We start from the raw sequence: 18,206 nt of genomic DNA, 5'->3' as shown, positions 1-18,206 counted from the left end.
ATCTTGACTTTCATCATCATGGGGGACCTTTGGTAGTGAAGGTGTGCACCCCGTGCACTGCTTCCTTGGGCTGAGTCGCCTCTCTAGCTTGTACTTTATGATCCTTGCTGGATCGGAAACCTCCTGCCGACGACTCTGCCATGTTTTGAGTCGCAGCTCTTCTGCACATTCGCTTTTGGCCGCAGCCTTTGCACACATAGTGTCTGAATCGACATAGACGGGCCCGATGGTTACCCTCGCAACGCCAGCATGTTAAACGCTTCACATTTACACCCCTTGGCGGACTCTGAGTCAGACTAATTGATCAACAGTTATTTTCTGCACAGTACTTACCACTGAGTTTTGATTCTGGGAGAATCTCAACGTTGAGGTCGTGAACGCCTGGCTTAAGGTGATGGTCCGCTTCATTCCCATCCTCGTCACCAGTTATCTACTTATCTGTAGAATAACTCCACGAGGCCTAGTGCTGTGCTTGAACTGCTGTGATCTTAGTCTCTTTATTGTAACTGCAGAGTGCCTTCACCGCGTGGTGACCAGCCTTTTATACAGCGCCTGCCTGGGCCTCCCACATTTGCACCCTCTAGTGGTACCAGCATAGTATATACACAGAGTATACATATATGGCAATGTCAGTGATACCCTGCTCCTTCACAGGGTACGTTGTTGCAGGCTTCGCAGATGTGAAAAAAATCCACGCACAGGCATCTTCCACCCTTCAATATGCAGTTCGGGACCTGGAATATTAGGTCCTTCATTGAAACACCTGTGAACACTTCCTTTTTTGGTGGAAGCAAATCATCCTCGATACGAGGGACCACCTAAGAAGAAGAAGAAGAAGAAGAAGATGCAATCAGCACAGAATCAGTCAATTGACGTGAACTTCAGCTTTTTACGCACTGTTTTTGCTGTAAAAACCATTGAAAATGTTAAACCTTGTTGAATGAGATGTAACTGAGTTATTAATGCCATGCTATGTCATAATTACTACTGAACAACCTCTCTGGCCCTGAAAAATTAATTTTACATGTGTGGAGTGTTAATCCCTCAGAAGAACATATAAAAATTCCATTATTTTTAAAATGATAAAAATAAATTTTTATTTAAAAAAATTTCAGCTTCTACCTTAATCCCGCGTGTATGTCCAAATCTTTATTTTGTTTTCTGTGAAATGATTCAAATGTGAATTTCTGTCTGAGAATTCTTAAATCTGTTTTTCTGATCAGCCTGTCTGCTACCTGCACTGTTGCTAGGCGCCACAGATGGCGCCAAATTCAATGTCACGTTGGAAATAGAGGAAATCAAGGCTCCAGAGCCCACTAAATCTTTGCGGACAGCTTTCTTCGAGGTCAGCAGTGAGCGCATCCCTTTGCCACTGACCACAAAATTCAGGGCCATGTCTTCGAATTATATCACCGAATGACAGCATGCATGTAGATGAGAAACAGGAGGGGTCATGGATAGATCCTTGGGGGGGAGGGGTGACACATCAATGTGGGGGAAGAAAAGCTATTTGGAAGATTCTCTGAATATGACTGGATAGGTATCAGCGGAACCAAGCAAGGGCAGTCCCATTGAGCTGGAGGAGGATGGCGTGGTCAGGACGTCTAAGAGTGTAGGGAGGTCAAGAAGGATGAGGAGGGAGAGTGCACCATGGTCACAGTCATTTGTGACTTTGATCAGTATTGTGGCAGGGGTGGGATGTGGAATGAATGCAAGTTGGTGAGGAGGTGAGCAAGATTTCTTGCACGATAGAATATGCACAATTCAGTTTTAGACAAGGTGGAGTTTGTGCAAAGGGTGAAACTTGGGAAGCTGGCAAGAAGAGGTCAAATATGCACATCGAGCCATCTCACTCACCCAAACCCTCAGCTGATTAGTAAGACTTTGTTGTATTATTCATTTCCTCACATCCGGATCTTAAGAGACTCCTGGTTGTACAACAATGGCAAATTTCTTGTCACTAAAATGGCACTCCATCCCTCCTTCAGTGTGATCAGGTAACACAGCAGCTGGCCCTGAGCTGGAGCTGAGACTGGCACTGGAACATATATCAGTCATTCATTGTTGCTCAAAGGTGACACAAACTCGCAGGTTGAAAGGTGGAGAAGGTAGGGACTGAAAGGAAAAACAAAAGTACCCGGTTCTCCCAGTTCTCACTTATAGATCAGACATGTCAACCTTCTGAAAATTGTTACATTAGTGCCATTGACCATGACATGACACTGCGTGAATATTAGTATGTTCATCCACTTTAAATGGTTAATATCTCCGCTAAATTGTGAACAACAGAATATTATGTGATATGAACACATTAAGGGGCCGATTTTCAGCAAGGACTCCGCCTGCCCAAGTGCCGCCCAAAGTGCCGCCGGTGGCCGCCGAGGTACCGGACGGCACTTTGGGCGGGATATTCAGGAAGAAGGTCCCTCGAAGGTCGGCGGACGGCAAACGGAAGATATACGCCGCCAATCTGGGCGGCAGCGGGCGGGAGGTCGCATTCTCGGCGGCAGAGGCGCTTGCCGCCCAAGTGCCGCCGAAGATGGAGTCGGGCCCACGGAGGGTCAAAGACCTGAAAACAAAACAACAGCAAAAAATTTTAAAAAGTATCCGAAGACCTTCAGGGGACCCCATGCTGGTAAGTCGCTGTTGAAAAACAGTATTAAAATGTTCACTTACCTTTTTTTCAGGTTCTTCGTACTCACCGTCAGGGACAGACCCGCCTCCAGCCAGCGGTCCGCCCCCGTTCTGCTGCCGAGTCCCGCCCACAGGAATCTGGGAGCTCGGCGGGCAGGAGATCAGTTGCGCCACTCGGCCGTCCGCTGACGTCAGTGGGCGGTACCCGGCGGCTCTCCCCTCCTGCACGCTCCAGGCCACCCCGAATGTGACACTGGGCGGATCTTCAGGAGGAATGTCGGCGAGAGTGGGCGGCAGTCAGTGGCAGCAGGCGGTGAGGTGCTGAAAATCGGCCCCTAAGTGTTCATGTGCAAATACTTCCTTGGTGTAATTTTGAGGCCATTATTTCCACAATCCAATACTGAAAATAATTTGAGCCTAAAAAGCTAGGCTGACACTCCAGTGCAATACTGAGGGAGTGCTGCACTGTCAGAGTGCCGTCTTTCGGATGAGATGTTAAACCGAGGCCCCATCCGCTCTCTCAAGTGGATGTAAAAGATCCCATGGGACTATTTCGAAGAAGAGCAAGGAGTTATCTCCGGTGTCCTGGCCAAAATTTACCTCTCAATTAACATAACAAAAACAGATTATCTGGTCATTATCACATTGCTGTTTGTGGGAGCTTGCTGTGCGCAAATTGGCTGCCGCATTACCTACATTACAACAGCGACTATACTTCAAAAAGTACTTAATTGGCTGTAAAGTGCTTTGGGACATCTGGTGGTTGTGAAAGATGCTATATAAATGCAATATAAAATTTTTCTTTATAAATCAAAATCAGTCAGAATCTCTGCACTGTGCAACCTGAATGACTCCTCATTTCTGTTTTTATCTCTCACAATCATGTTTTAAAACTTTTTATAGGATTCTAGTGTTCCTCCATTTTATCCTCCCCAGCCCCTGTCAGGTAGTCATGCTGGCATAATGTGCTTTTCCACAAAGATCTCTTTCTAACCAGAGATTGTTAACTCTCAGTTATTGTACAGCTGCTCCTTTTCCAAAGTTATGCTTTTCAGCATGTGTTTGGCTGCAAACAGCATCATCAGTTTAAAGTGATGTTGGTACAGTAGCACTGAATGCAAGTTCCATAAAATCTTTCCCAATGGTTTAGCTGGAATAGCCTCACTGCAATGCTGCCTCAAGGTGACATTATCAACAGTACAGATACACATATTATCTGAAACAATTAAAATTACATTGTCGTTACCTATGCCACATTAATCCATGCCCTCTTCTTATAGCACATTGTTAATAGGATGTAGATTAAAATATGCTGCAATTTTAGTGTTCTTTTAAATAGCATTAGCACCATGATCAAAGTACTGATTGTAATAAGCCTCTAGTATCTTAGCAACATAGATATTCAATGCACAAGTTCCACTTTGAAAAATTCCAGGGGAAAACTCGGCACTATTGTCAATGTTGATTGATTACACTTGTCCCAAATTTCCCAATGGCTTAGAGGACTCAGTCTCCTTGAAGCTTTAAAGCATAGATTCAAATAAATGATTTTTCTACTACAACAATTTAGATATAACCCATCTATATATCACTGTTAGAGCTATTCTCTGAGTTTCTCGAAAGATTATAATTTCTAAGTTTTTAAAGCTTAAAATTCTAACACATAAATAGATATTTGATGAAAATTAGTATGTGGATTGGTTAGTGAGCACTAATTCTCCAATAGATACATATATATCAGAAGGTGGTTTCAATTTTAATGTGACAATGTACACAGTTTGAATCTATTAATGGGTATGACTGTGTTATAGTATTGAGTTGGTCCTATTCTACAATAAGTAATTTCAAACTGCTTAGTGACAAGGTAGAAAGTAACAAATGCAAAATATGATGCCAAAATATTCTTTCACTTCTATAACAGCAACACGGTAGTCAAGAAAGAAGTTAAGACCCAAAGGGAATTGAAAATTCCGATGAACAGGAGATAGTAGACATGTTAAACGATTGCTTCTTTGAGGTTTTTAATATTCAACATCAAACACATATTGTGAGAGCTCTGGGACTTTCACATTTGCAAAGCAGAAGTTCAGGATAGGCTCAAGAGGCTGAAAACCAATAAATAGGAACATGGGGCTAGAACCTCCACTTTTTTTGCATGCTTAACGCCCACTTAATGCCCATTTTACCGCTGAAATGACGTATAACGCCCATATATCGCCCATTTTGACACAAAATGGATACTGACGGGCTTTTTTAGGAGTCTTATCGCCGAGCGTTATTTTCCCAGTGGGCTCAACGGCGAGAAAAAATATCACCGCCCGTCCATTTGTTTTAGGCGGAATCAACAGAATGGGCGAATTCAACGCCCATAATATCGCCCAGCATTACTTTCCACACGGAATAAACGCCAAGATTCAATATTAACGCCCGCGCACGGTTTTTTGTCATACAGAGCATATTTACCCAAACTAGCGGCCATGGATATCGTCCATCTTCAATTTCATCACCTGGCACACATATCGGCCACAATATCGCTCACTCAAAAAACCGCCCACAAAAAATGGAACTAACCGGAACGAATGCCAGCGGTGTGGCTGGCATTTGTTAAATGCGGCTCTTGTGTGAGGAGCTGATATCGGAAAGATTTGCCTGAAAGAGTGCTGATGTGAGTAACAACGCTGACACACTGCTGTGTATGTGCAGCTCAGACATCAATGGTGCCCATCACCTTGGTGCCAGTTAAAGTTTATGTTGATTGATGTTAAGTTGTATTTAATCCTTTCATGGTAAGGAATCACCAGTGTGTAACGGTCCAGCTATCTGAGCCAATGCGCAACAAGGTTATGTTCAATAACAAAAGTTTAATACCAACATTGGTCTGAAATCATAAGTATCACAACCAATAACACCCAACCCCCGCCCACACTCCACTTTTTCCACCATTGACATAAATCACATGTTCAACATGTCCAGCAACACAGAATACAAAGACAAAGCAGGAGTGTGGTCCCCAGCCCCCATACATTGCAACAAATTGCTTCCACCCTGATGGAGATATAACACAGCCATCACCTGCAGACATGCACCTCACTTTCCTTCCCCCCTCTCCTCCCCACCTCTACCCCTTCCCCTCCTCGCTCCACGGCGCCTGGCCGAGGAGCTCCTCAGGCGGTGCCCCATTGGGGGGGCGATGAAGGTAGATGCGTTGGTTGGACAGGTACAGGAGCGGGGGGTGCTGAGGGGGCAACATTCTCTGATGCAGAAGCAGGATCTTGGCCTTTGCTCTCATCTGTCGTTCGCAGTGGTGGTGCAGAACCTAAAGGTGGAGTGCCGCGCTCGGGGACCACTGGGAGGCCTGTGGCAGCAGTGTTCCAGGCTATTGCATCCAAGGACTCCACCATGCGTGGAATGTACTCGGTCATGGTGGCCGGGTGTCGGGATATGCCCCCCAATGCTTCGATGAGCTGGTCACCAGTGTCTACAGTCCTCCTGGACAACTGTACCATCTCTCCGCTGTCATGTCGCGCTCGTGGACCAGACGTGCTGTGTCCACGAGGCCTCCGCGGGGTCTGCGCCATCCTGGGGACAAATGGGGTGTCCTTTAGAGAGGTGCTTGGGGCTGGCACCTCCAGAGTGGAGGTGGGAATGACTGGAGGACCACTAGATTGCCTTGGGGTGGAATGGGTTCTGCAGCGTGGTGATGCAGGTTCTTCGAAGTCCGTGCTCTCATCCGTTGAGAACAGACCCAGCGGATTACGGGCAACAATCGGAGCTCCTCAGTACCAGATGTAGTAGGTTCGTCTGCCGACTCCTGCCCCGTGCCCTCACCTTCTGGCCTCTGTGGCCTTGCTTGGGGCCGCGCTGCTGACTGAGCTGCAAGACACAAATGAAGTTATTAGAGGAGAAGGGGGTGCTAGGGTCACAAGGTGAGTCCAGGGCTACACACATCATATGCACGACAAAAGCACCACCGCTCTCAAAATCATCGCAGACATCACATATCATGACCATCAACACATTGTGCATTGCAATGATTTTCATGAGGCCAGCATTATTTCTATGACACTTTTAGAAATCATTTATCATATATGATTGTTTGGATATGAGTTGGTGTGGCATCTATAGACTTTACATGATGCAATGGTGTAAGCTTTACTCACGTGACATCACTTCAGGGTCTGCAGATGCATCTGTAGCTGTCCGGGGATGTTTCCCCATGAGTGCGAGCACGCGCTCCTCCATCTCTGTGATGTCGCTGGGGACTGGTGGCCCCCCACTCGTTCACCTCTGCACGGACCTCATCGTCGATAGCTTCTTCTGTAAAAGGTGATAGGACGACATGGCATGAGATCATTGCATGATATCATTGCTCGGTACTGTCACAGAGACTGATACAACACATAACCAACAGATGTAATCATGATTATTATGATTATTATCATTCTTTACCTAAAGACTGTAAGCGGTTTGATCCTATCCCAATGGCTAGATGGATGGTTCGAATCACCCCCGCCTTACGAGAATTCTATACCGGGGATTATTATTCAGAGTGTAAATGAAATAAGTCACGGATAGGAATGCTTTCGTGAAAAATCGCACTTATTTATTTGGTCTAACATACACTGGCTAAAACATGCACTACTAAACAAAATCACTGTCTCTGGAGAATAAGATCCAGGTTAAAACAACATACAGTACAACACTGAGGACCGGTGATATGCAGTAATTTCCTTGTTGCTATGATGGAGTCTAACTCCCCCCTAACAGAGCATTGCCCAATCGCATGAAGGTCCCTCCCCAGAATAGCTCAAAAAAGCTTCACTTCCAAGAAAACACTGAACCCTTTACACCTCACACTGCTCACCTGGCACTCTGGTTACCGGCTTGGGACACGCGATCGTTCAGCTGGTCCTTCTTCTTGTCACGTCGGTCTTGGTGGAGCGAGAGAGAGAGGGGGAATGCTGGAATGCTGGAGAATGCTGGAAAAGAGTCTATCTTTAAAGGAGTCCTGCTCCCACCAATCTTTGAAATCCTTTTGCTTCTAAGTACTCCGGTACTTAGTCGGTGTTGCGCAAGCGGCAATTTCACTCGTCGTGTGACTAGTAGTTGCCTGCGACGGTTCCTGAGTTAAATACCAAATTACACACTACACAAATGACTATCATTAATGTTCATTTAATACAGGAAAAGTACAAGACTCACTACTTATACTCTATAATTCTTCGATACAGAAAACGTACAAGACTCACCACTTATACTCTATAGTTACTCAATACAAAAGAAGTATAAGACTCACTACTTATATTCTATTTAACTCTGTTTAACTCTGCAGAAAAGGCGTTCAAAAGGATGTTCCTCTCCTCTTCAAATACTCTGTCTCTTCAACTCTGTTTAACTCAACTCTGTAAACAAGGCGTTCCAAAAGGTATTCCTTGCTGTTCAAAATATTCTGTTTAACTCAACACTCTCTCATAGTTACCCATTACATCCTGGGTGATCAATCCGGTCCGGACACTGTTCCTTCAAGGGTCGCTCCCTGATCCCTGCTTCTGTCGAGTGTTAGTCCCGGGTTCTCGTTCTGGACTGTCCCAATGTGTTCATTTTTATACCTTTTCTGTCCCTTTGTTAGCCGTATAGGTTGCTACTAATTGCCTGCTTGTTTCTACAAGATACAGAGACATTCTGCCGTTACCTCAACTTGTCTCTCGCCTCCAAAAGTTATTACCAAGTTGGGAGTCTCCCTTCCCGTGTGCGACCATTAATTTGATCTCTGGAATCTTTCTTATCACCCCCCCTGCTGTGGCCACAGCTGGTCCTGTGATGGTGGGTGACTATCCATTGGTCTTCAATTTGTTATTCCTAGCCTGACCTTTTGTTCGGTCGTTAGCAATTGCTGGAACTTTGTTAATTGGCATATGGCTTTATTTTTTCGTGACTTTCCCTGATGGTTACAACTCTACCTCATCCCTTATCTCATTGACCCTGAGGTTAACGCCTGCTTGTTTTTTTGTGCAAGAGAGCTTGTTAGTTTTTTAGACCTCAGGTCTGAACTAACTTCTTAAACCTTTCTGATATTTCCACATTCCTCCCTTTGATCAATCATATATATATATGTATATGCTTTGATCACAGTAGAGTTTTGGCTTCACTACGAGGTCCCTTTAGTCTATTTTGTAATGCTGTTCCTACTTGTATACATCCCAGCTGTAACTCCAATCTACGTACCAACTTTCTCACATATGCTACCATTATTATCAATGCTAGAAAAATTATTGCTATCAAGATGACCGTAAGATGAGAGAGAAAGGTCTGATCCAGGGGTGAATATTCACATTCTCTCCCCAATTCCAAATCTCGTTCCACCAAGTGTCGATCTTAATTCGGGTAATTTTGGCTTCAATGTCTCTGGTATTTATTTCCACTTTTTCATAAATTCTGTAGACCAAATCTAATTTATGTCTGATTTCCGTTAAGTGTTCCTTTTGTAACTGGATGTTGATGTCACCCCTTATCCTAAAACTGTGTCCTCTGGTTCTGGACTTCCCCAACATCGGGAACAATCTACTCTCATCTGTCCCGTCCCGTCAGAATCTTGTATGTTTCTATGAGATCCCCTCTCATCCTTCTAAACTCCAATGTATAAAGGCCCAGTTGATCCAGTCTCTCCTCATATGTCAGTCCGGCCATTCCGGGAATCAGTCTGGTGAACCTTTGCTGCACTCCCTCAATAGCAAGAATGTTCTTCCTCAGATTAGGAGACCAAAACTGTACACAATATTCCAGGTGAGGCCTCACCAAGGCCCTGTACAACTGCAGTAAGACCTCCCTGCTCCTATATTCAAATCTCCTAGCTATGAAGGCCAACATTCCATTTGCCTTCTTTACCACCTGCTGCACCTGTATGCCAACTGATGAAACATGATACCCAGGTCTCGTTGCATCTCCCCTTTTCCTAATCTGCCACCATTCAGATAATATTCTGTCTTCACGTTTTTGCCCCCAAAGTGGATAACCTCACATTTATCCACATTATACTGCATCTGCCATGAGTTTGCGCACTCACCTAACCTGTCGAGATCTGAGTCAGTATTTGGGTATTGTTAATCCAGGTGGGGACTTTACCCTCATTGACTTCTTGCAGGTTTTCCCGTAATTGTTCTATCATCCAGTTTCCATAAATATTACATAAAACTTGCGCCTGAGTTTGGTTCTCTGCTTTCTTGGCCGTATTGATTAATTGATTGATAGTCTGAGCGTGGCTTTCCAATACGGTGACCATTCTTTTCTCCAGCTTAACGTCATCTTTTCCTGTCTCCGCTACCTGTCTCTGATTATCATTTCAACTATTTAAAACCTTTTACTTGTCCGGTCAATCCTTTTATTTTAGCGATCAAATTAGTAATAGCTAAGGTATTGACTGTGGCCATTCCTGCCCCATACGTTGTACCTATGTAATTTATAATGTCTCTTTTCCATCTATTCTTACTTTCCGTTTCCCTCAGCCCTATTTCTTGTCTCAATAGTAGTGAAGTCAAGTCCTGATACAATTTCCTTAAATTGTACGGGCACCAGTTGGGTAACTGAATATTACTTATGTTTAATACAACAGGTATCAATTCATACTCTACATTGTCATACACAACCTGATTAGTTTCTCGTAACACAACACCTCCCTTTGGTCCTGATTCAATATAAGGACATTCCCACTTATAGGGAGTCTCGATAGTAGCGGGGGGTTGATGAGATCCAATAGTAGTCGGGGCTATCGTGGTGGTGGTGGGAGATTGTTCCCGACACACTATTATTTTACCCTGATTTTCACATGAACAGTTGGGCTTTGTGTTGGTCCGGATATTGCTGGTTATGTTTGTTGTGTTCCTAACACAGATGAGACTGCACACAGGGAGATTAAAGTAACAGTGACCCCGGTCTTTATTAAGACACTCCAGGGTGAGGAACAGGCCTTAGGGGCCGGCTTATATACAGTGCTCCCAAGGGATGCTGCTATCCATTGGGACTTCAGGGGATGAGCCCCCTGGTGGCGGAACATGGGAGTGCATGCTTTACAGATACACAACATCTCTGCCCCGCAATGTCAAAGTGAACACTATTTACAAGGTGAGGCGGTCGGGAGCCTTTCTTTCCCTGATGAACCGCCTCGGTACAAATATCTGTTCTGGTGTGTTGGCTGTGCCCTCGCTGGGCTGGCGTGTTGTTGGCCCTGCAGGGCTGCTGGGTGAGCCTGGCCTTGCTGGGCTGTTGGGCATGATGGGTTCGATTTCCTGGTCCGGGGTGGTGTCGTTGATCCTTTGGGTGTGTGTTGTGGGCTCGTAAAAGGTGGTGTCTGCTGTGGGTTGTTCAGGGCAGTCTGTGAACCGCGGCCTCGTTTGTCCAGGTGCTTTCTGCAAATTTGTCCATTGTCTAGTTTGACTACAAACACCCTACTCCCTTCTTTAGCTATCACCGTGCCCGCAATCCACTTGGGACTATGTCTATAGTTTACCATGTGGTCATTCAGATCAATTTGCCGTGACACAGTGGCGCGATCATCGTTTACATTTTGTTGCTGCCGCCTGCTCTCTACCTGATCATGCAGGTTGGGGTGAACCAGCGAGAGTCTGGTTTTAAGTGTTCTTTTCATGAGTAGCTCAGCCGGGGGCATCCCTGTGAGCGAGTGGGGTCTCGTGCGGTAGCTGAGCAGTACTCAGGACAGGCGGGTTTGGAGTGAGCCTTCTGTGACTTGTTTAAGGCTCTGTTTGATGGTTTGTACTGCCCGCTCTGCCTGCCCATTGGAGGCTGGTTTAAATGGGGCCGAGGTGACATGTTTGATCCCATTGCGAGTGATGAATTCTTTAAAATTGCCACTGGTGAAACATGGCCCGTTGTCACTGACCAGAATGTTAGGCAGGCCGTGGGTGGCAAACATGGCCCTCAGGCTTTCAATGGTGGCGATGGTGGTGCTTCCCGACATTATTTCATATTCAAGCCTTTTTGAAAAAGCATCCACCACCACCAGGAACATTTTACCGAGAAACGGGCCCGCATAGTCGACATGGATCCTCGACCATGGTCTGGAGGGCCAGGACCATAAACTTAGTGATGCCTCTCTGGGCGCATTGCTCAATTGAGCACATACGCTGCATTGCCATACACAGGACTCTAAGTCAGAGTCGATACCGGGTCACCACATGTGGGATCTGGCTATTGCTTTCATCATTACTATACCCGGGTGTGTGCTGTGGAGATCCGAGATGAACGTCTCCCTGCCCTTTTTGGGTAGCACTATGCGGTTACCCCACAATAGGCAGTCTGCCTGAATGGACAGCTCGTCCTTTCGTCGCTGGAACGGGTTGATTAGCTCTTGCATTTCAATGGGGATGCTGGCCCAGCTCCCATGCAGTACACAGTTTTTTTACTAGGGACAGCAGAGGATCTTGGCTGGTCCAAGTCCTAATCTGGCAGGCCATGACAGGTGAATTATCATTTTCAAACATTTCCATGACCATCAACAAGTCTGCGGGCTGCGCCACCATCAACAAGTTTGCAGGCTGCGCCATTTCCACCCCCGTGGTGGGCAATGGTAGCCGACTGAGAGCATCTGCACAGTTCTCGGTGCCTGGCCTGTGGCGGATGGTATAGTTATACGCAGATAGCGCGAGTGCCCACGTTTGTATGCGGGCTGAGGCATTAGTATTTATCCCCTTGTTTTCAGCGAACAAGGATATGAGGGACTTGTGATTGGTTTGCAGCTCAAATTTGAGGCCAAACAGGTACTGATGCATTTTCTTTACCTCGAACACACATGCTAATGCCTCTTTCTCAATCATGCTGTAGGCTCTCTCGGCCTTAGACAAGCTCCTGGAACCATAGGCAACAGGTTGCAACTTCCTCGCAATGTTAGCTTGTTGTAATACACACCCGACTCTGTACGACGATGCATCACATGCTAGCACACGTCTTTTACACGGGTTATACAATACAAGCAGCTTGTTGGAGCATAAAATGTTTCTGGCTTTCTCAAAAGCAATTACTTGGTTTTTTTCCCATACCCAGTTCTCACCTTTACGCAATAACACATGTAGGGGCTCTAAGAGGGTGCTTAACCCCGGTAGGAAGTTACCAAAATAGTTGAGGAGTCCCAGGAACGATCGCAGCTCCGTGATGTTCTGTGGCCTGGGCACGTTCCTGATAGCCTCTGTCTTATCGTCTGTGGGCTGAATGCCGTCCGCCGCAACCTTTCTCCCCAAAATCTCCATTTCTGTTGCCATGAAGACGCATTTCGACCTCTTCAGCTGATGCCCTACGCGATCCAGTCGCTGGAGGACCTCCTCCAGGTTTTGTAGGTGCTCAACGGTGTCTCGACCTGTGACCAATATGTCGTCCTGAAAAACCACCGTGTGTGGTACCGACTTAGGCAGGCTCTCCATGTTTCTCTGGAAGATCGCTGCAGCCGACCGAATTCCAAACGGGCATCTGTTGCAGATGAACAGTCCCTTGTGCGTGTTGATGCAGGGTGAGGCCCTTCAAAGACACTTCCAGCTCTTGCATCATGTAGGCCGAAGTCAGGTCGAGCTTGGTGAATGTCTTGCCTCCTGCCAGCGTCGCAAATAGGTCATCTGCCTTAGCTAGCGGGTATTGGTTCTGTAATGAGAAACGATTAATAGTTACTTTATAATCGCCACAAATCCTGACCGCGCCATCACTTTTGAGTACTGGAACAATCGGGCTGGCCCACTCGCTGAATTCCACTGGGGAGATGATGCCCTCGCGTTGCAGCCTGTCCAGCTCGATTTCCACTCTCTCCCTCATCATGTGAGGTACCGCTCACGCCTTGTGATGAATGGGTCGTGCCTCTGGAACCAAGTGGATCGGCACCTTCGCCCCGGAAAAGTTTCCAATGCCTGGCTCAAAAAGGGAAGGAAATTTGTTAAGAACCTGAGTACATGAGGCCTCATCGACGTGATGGCGCTCGGTTGTGATCCCAGTTCCAGCTGATTTTGCCCAGCCAGTTCCTTCTAAGCAGTGTGGGGCCATCGCCCGGAACAATCCAGAGTGGCAGTTCGTGCACCGTGCCCTCGTAGGTGACCTTGACCATGGCGCTGCCCAGGACAGTGATAAGCTCTTTGGTGTACGTTCTCAGTTTCGTGTGGATGGGGCTCAGGGCTGGTCTGAGTGCCTTGTTGCACCACAGTCTCTCAAACAGCTTTTTACTCATGATGGATTGGCTAGCGCCAGTGTCCAGTTCCATGGCTATGGGTAAGCCATTCAATTTTACATTTAGCATTATAGGTGGACATTTCATCGAAAATGTGTGCACCCCGTGTACTTCAGCATCTGCCTCCTCTCTCTGAGGCTCGAAATTGCTTTGATCCACCATGGACCGATCTTCCTCTGCCACGTGGTGGTTAGCAGGTTTTGTAGAGCTTGCAGCTTGCAGCTTGGAGATGCCCCATTGTTCCAGAGCTCTTGCAAACATACCCTTTGAAGCGACATGAATAGGCTGAATGGAAGCCTCCAGAACACCAACAAGGTCTGAATTGCCTTGCATTCATCCTTTGTTGCGGACTTTGAGTCATCTGGGTCACTTGAGGCCTGCTGACAGTTGCAGACTCGTGGTTTCTGCCCTGTACATTTCTGCTCGCAAACACAGTTCCAGTTAATTTATGAACATTGCTAGCACTTGTGTGCTGAGAGATTTGTTTGGTGTTATCACTGGTGGACATTAACGCCTGTGCTATTGCAATGGCCTTACTGAGGGTCGGTGTCTTTACAGTCAAAAGTTTTCATAGGATGGTCTCGTGGCCAATGCCCAGTACAAAAAAGTCTCTGAGCATTTGCTCCAGGTAGCCATCAACTCACATTGTCCTGCAAGTCACCTAAGCTCGGTGACGTAGCTCGCCACTTCCTGACCTTCAGATCGCTGGCACGTGTAGAACCGATACCTCGCCATCAGCACGCTCTCCCTCGGGTTAAGATGCTCCCAAACCAGTGTACACAGCTCCTCATAAACTTATCTGTGGGTTTCACCGGAGCCAGAAGATTCTTCATGAGGCTGTAGGTCGGTGCCCCGCAGACTGTGAGGAGGACCGCTATCCCTTTTGCAACGCTTCCTTCTCCGTCCAGCTCGTTGGCTACAAAGTACTGGTCTAGCCGTTCGTCATAGGCTTCCCAGTCCTCACCCTCCGAGAACTTCTCCAGGATGCCCACAGTTTGCTGCATCTTTGTGTTAGATTCGTATATTCGTCGCCAGTTTTTGTGTTCCTAACACGGATGAGACTGCACACAGGGAGGTTAAAGTAACAGTGACGCAGTCTTTATTAAGACACTCCAGACTGAGGAACAGGCCTTAGGGGCCGGCTTATATATAGTGCTCCCAAGGAATGCTGGGATCCCTTGGGACTTCAGGGGATGCACTCGCTGGTGACGGAACATGGGAGTGCATGCTTTACAGATACACAACAATGTTGAGTACAGAGGCATTATTATTACATCCCATAAACAACCGTAATTGACCATTACCTTGTTTAATATAACAACATATTTTCTTTCCGGTCAGAGTACACTTAAGCTCTGTCGAGGGGTTGTCGGCCGAGGAGACCATGTGGTACCATTCTTGGCCTGCAAAATGGCTGCTAACCATGGCCTGCCAAATGGAGTAATGTCGTTGGCTGTTACATGGTTGCACCTAATGCATACCGTGCACATTTTTGTTGTACCGATACAGGCACACACATTATTCCCATTAATCGGGGCCTCCCAACTGTTTGCCGCATTAGTACAGTTTGTGGACTGTCTCCCCAGTACCATTGGCATAATAAAATACCTGTACCGGAGGACTAGAAGTGTTACCTTGGGTCTTTGTTGCTATGGTGAGGATGATTACCAGAATCAGTCTCCCCATGATTACCCCCTTGTTACTATTTCTACTATCTCGTAAGGGGTTCTCCATCTCTTCCCTCTGACTCCTGGCACCCACTTACACAGTGATATATTACAATGTAAATTACAGTGTTAAACAAACACAAAATCATTAGTCCATATTTCAGCTGATTACTCCATTCGTTGGGTAGGTCCTGAAAATGTTCTGATTTGTGGTATGGGATTACTTTTGGCATGTAGGTCCACCCTGTAGGATAATAAAACCTAGTATCAGTTGCTCTCCTTACGGAATAGGTCTTCTCAATCTCCTTGAACCCAGCGCAGAGCCAGGCAATGGTATTGGATGGTTTCTAGTCCAAGTGACTGTTCCTTTCTCTCTCTGGGAACCGTCGTCCTCGTTTCCTTTTCCTGGCCGGTGGGGGTGGCTTGAGGTGTGAGACTCATAGCTTCGAAATTCTGTGACAAGCCGTCCGTTGTATTTGGTGCCGTTTCATTGTGGGAGGTGCGGGCTTCGTCGGGTGTCCTGGGGCGGGTACCTGGTCATCTTCTGAATTACTACCTCCATCTGTTCCTTCTGTGGTGGCTTCCTCTGAAATATTTGTGGCCTCTAAGTTTTGGGTAGGCGGCAAGGTGGGTATTATACCTTGGGCTGGAATCGGGTTAGCTGCTGGATCGGGTGGGACGAACTCGGTCTCTCCTGAATCTAACATGACGTGGTACATGTGACTGTTTATTTTCCCAAAGGGTTTTAGCTGGTTATGGTGGTACCACTTATACTTCCCTTGGCCATCCATGACCTTGAACACTGAGGCACTAGCCTTTTCCATTATATTAAATGGTCCGGCATATTTAGGGGCAAGAAAAGTTCCTTCCTTCTGTACTTTTATCATTACTTGGTCCCCGATTTTTAGTTCCCATGGGTGAACTTAAAGAAGGGTAACTTTGAAGGTATGAGGCGTGAATTGGCTGGGATGGATTGGCGAATGATACTTAAGGGGTTGGCTGTGGATGGGCAATGGCAGACATTTAGAGACCGCATGGATGAACTACAACAATTGTACATTCCTGTTTGGCATAAAAATAAAAAAGGGAAGGTGGCTCAACCGTGGCTATCAAGGGAAATCAGGGATAGTATTAAAGCCAAGGAAGTGGCATACAAATTGGCCAGAAATAGAAGCGAATCTGGGGACTGGGAGAAATTTAGAACTCAGCAGAGGAGGACAAAGGGTTTGATTAGGGCAGGGAAAATGGAGTATGAGAAGCTTGCAGGGAACATTAAGACGGATTGCAAAACTTTCTATAGATATGTAAAGAGAAAAAGGTTAGTAAAAACAAACGTAGGTCCCCTGCAGTCAGAATCAGGGGAAGTCATAACGGGGAACAAAGAAATGGCGGACCAATTGAACAAGTACTTTGGTTCGGTATTCACGAAGGAGGACACAAACAACCTTCCGGTTATAAAAGGGGTCGGGGGGTCTAGTAAGGAGGAGGAACTGAGGGAAATCCTTATTAGCCGGGAAATTGTGTTGGGGAAATTGATGGGATTGAAGGCCGATAAATCCCCAGGGCCTGATGGACTGCATCCCAGAGTACTTAAGGAGGTGGCCTTGGAAATAGCGGATGCATTGACAGTCATTTTCCAACATTCCATTGACTCTGGATCAGTTCCTATCGAGTGGAGGGTAGCCAATGTAACCCCACTTTTTAAAAAAGGAGGGAGAGAGAAAACAGGGAATTATAGACCGGTCAGCCTGACATCGGTAGTGGGTAAAATGATGGAATCAATTATTAAGGATGTCATAGCAGTGCATTTGGAAAGAGGTGACATGATAGGTCCAAGTCAGCATGGATTTGTGAAAGGGAAATCATGCTTGACAAATCTTCTGGAATTTTTTGAGGATGTTTCCAGTAGAGTGGACAAGGGAGAACCAGTTGATGTGGTATATATGGACTTTCCGAAGGCGTTCGACAAGGTCCCACACAAGAGATTGATGTGCAAAGTTAGAGCACATGGGATTGGGGGTAGTGTGCTGACATGGATTGAGAACTGGTTGTCAGACAGAAAGCAAAGAGTAGGAATAAATGGGTACTTTTCAGAATGGCAGGCAGTGACTAGTGGGGTACCGCAAGGTTCTGTGCTGGGGCCCCAGCTGTTTACACTGTACATTAATGATTTAGATGAGGGGATTAAATGTAGTATCTCCAAATTTGCGGATGACACTAAGTTGGGTGGCAGTGTGAGCTGCGAGGAGGATGCTGTGAGGCTGCAGAGCGACTTGGATAGGTTAGGTGAGTGGGCAAATGTATGGCAGATGAAGTATAATGTGGATAAATGTGAGGTTATCCACTTTGGTGGTAAAAACAGAGAGACAGACTATTATCTGAATGGTGACAGATTAGGAAAAGGGGAGGTGCAAAGAGACCTGGGTGTCATGGTACATCAGTCATTGAAGGTTGGCATGCAGGTGCAGCAGGCGGTTAAGAAAGCAAATGGCATGTTGGCCTTCATAGCAAGGGGATTTGAGTACAGGGGCAGGGAGGTGTTGCTACAGTTGTACAGGGCATTGGTGAGGCCACACCTGGAGTATTGTGTACAGTTTTGGTCTCCTAACCTGAGGAAGGACATTCTTGCTATTGAGGGAGTGCAGCGAAGGTTCACCAGACTGATTCCCGGGATGGCGGGACTGACCTAT

This window comes from Pristiophorus japonicus, chromosome 10 (assembly GCF_044704955.1).
Source record: "Pristiophorus japonicus isolate sPriJap1 chromosome 10, sPriJap1.hap1, whole genome shotgun sequence".
Classification (NCBI taxonomy): Eukaryota; Metazoa; Chordata; class Chondrichthyes; family Pristiophoridae; genus Pristiophorus; species Pristiophorus japonicus.
Note: the sequence above shows the minus strand (reverse complement) of the source record.